A 1,524-nucleotide genomic window follows, 5' to 3' on the forward strand; every position below is an offset into this window, starting at 1 on the left:
TTAAGCACAGGGGATGTCTGGGTGGTGAAACTATTCTGTATAATACTAAAATTATGGATATATAACATTATGCACTTGTTAAAACCATAGAACTATTTCATAAGAGTGTGAACTTCAATGTAAACTATGAATTTTTATTAGCAATAATGCATCAGTATTTTGTCATAATCTGAAGATATTAATAGTAGAAACATGCGTGTGTGTGTGTGCACACGTGCATGTTTGAGGGAGAAGTGTGAAAAAACTGTTTTCTCTGCTCTAATTTTTTTTATGAGAATTATTTAACAAACTAAAAAAGAAGTATACAATGATTACAGGCTGTTAAAAATTGTACCAACCCTCCTTTTCTTGGCAGGGACTGGGCTTGTGGTTCCACTCCCTGTAATGTACAGAGGAAGAGGGAAAGGGTTCTGCCCTCCTCGGCATCCTGTCTTCGGTGCCAGTAGTTTCCCATCCTCTGGTTCTATCCTCAAGCAACAAGACACAGGGAAAGAAGGACAGAAAAAAAAAGAAAAGAAAAAAAATTGTACCAAAGTAGAAATGGATTTTATATCATGGAGAATAAAATGATGATGATTTACTCTATATAACAGCCTCTAATCACTGTATATAGGATATCTGGGGTCGATTTTTAGGATATTAGATTTTTCCAATAGTTAAGGAGCGATTCATATGCATAGGACAGAATGTGTAACTTGTCAGATCAACAGGGTATCAGATTTTTCCATGGAAGATGCAGTGGTTAGTAGGTGAGTAGAATGTAAATGTACTGGGCCAAGATTTTAAAAGTGGATAAATAATCCAAATTAATGTAAAGGAAATAAATGTTAAAACTTCAAGAAATGAATATTCACTGAAGATTTTAATAACAGTTGAACTTACGGTGTTGTTATTTGAAGTGCGAGAAGATGTAAGCTATGGAAAAGGTAAGGCCAAATGTCATATGCTTTGCTAAAGATTTGTGACTTTATCCTGTACTGGGAGACAAGTCTGTGTGCATCTTTTGTATTCCATTACATCTTACAAGGGAAATTGCTCGTCGTTTTTGTTCCACATTGTGTTCCAAGTATGTATACCGAAGAATAGTGGCTACCAAAAAGACAGAAGAAACAGTCAGAGAGGGGTGAAATACAGGAGATATGGTAGGAAAAGCAACAAAGAAAAAAAATATTAAAAGTTTTTCAAAGTAGATTATTAACAGTGACAAATGCTTTATAGGTCAAGTAGCTTGAAAACTAAGTGAGCCAATCCATTTCAGTAATTAGGAAATTACTAGCGGTCAGAGTCATTTCAGTGTTAACTGGATTGAAGTAGGTTAGAGTGAAAAAGGAGGCAAGCTGAGGGAATGTATTCTCTTCCTGGGTCCACAAGGGGGCGTAGTTTCCAGAGCAGGAACTTCGCAGCGACATGCCCTACTTGCCTTCTCCCACATCTCCATCCAGGAGACTTAAGGGTCTTTGTTTAACTTTGGCGCGCTCAGGAAAGGATCAAAGATCAATCACTCCAGAGGCAGTTTAAAGGAAC

The 1,524-nt window shown here is 36.9% G+C and overlaps 1 non-coding gene across 1 annotated transcript; it reads left to right on the forward strand.

Moving 5' to 3' along the window:
- The first annotated feature begins 338 nt into the window (after window positions 1-338).
- Window positions 339-487, forward strand: LOC119470926. Its single transcript, XR_005199902.1, has one exon. It is a non-coding gene; the product is annotated as a small nucleolar RNA SNORA57 (small nucleolar RNA).
- Window positions 488-1,524: the final 1,037 nt, after the last annotated feature.

Source organism: Cebus imitator, unplaced genomic scaffold, assembly GCF_001604975.1.
Source record: "Cebus imitator isolate Cc_AM_T3 unplaced genomic scaffold, Cebus_imitator-1.0 Scaffold44, whole genome shotgun sequence".
Taxonomy (NCBI): Eukaryota; Metazoa; Chordata; class Mammalia; order Primates; family Cebidae; genus Cebus; species Cebus imitator.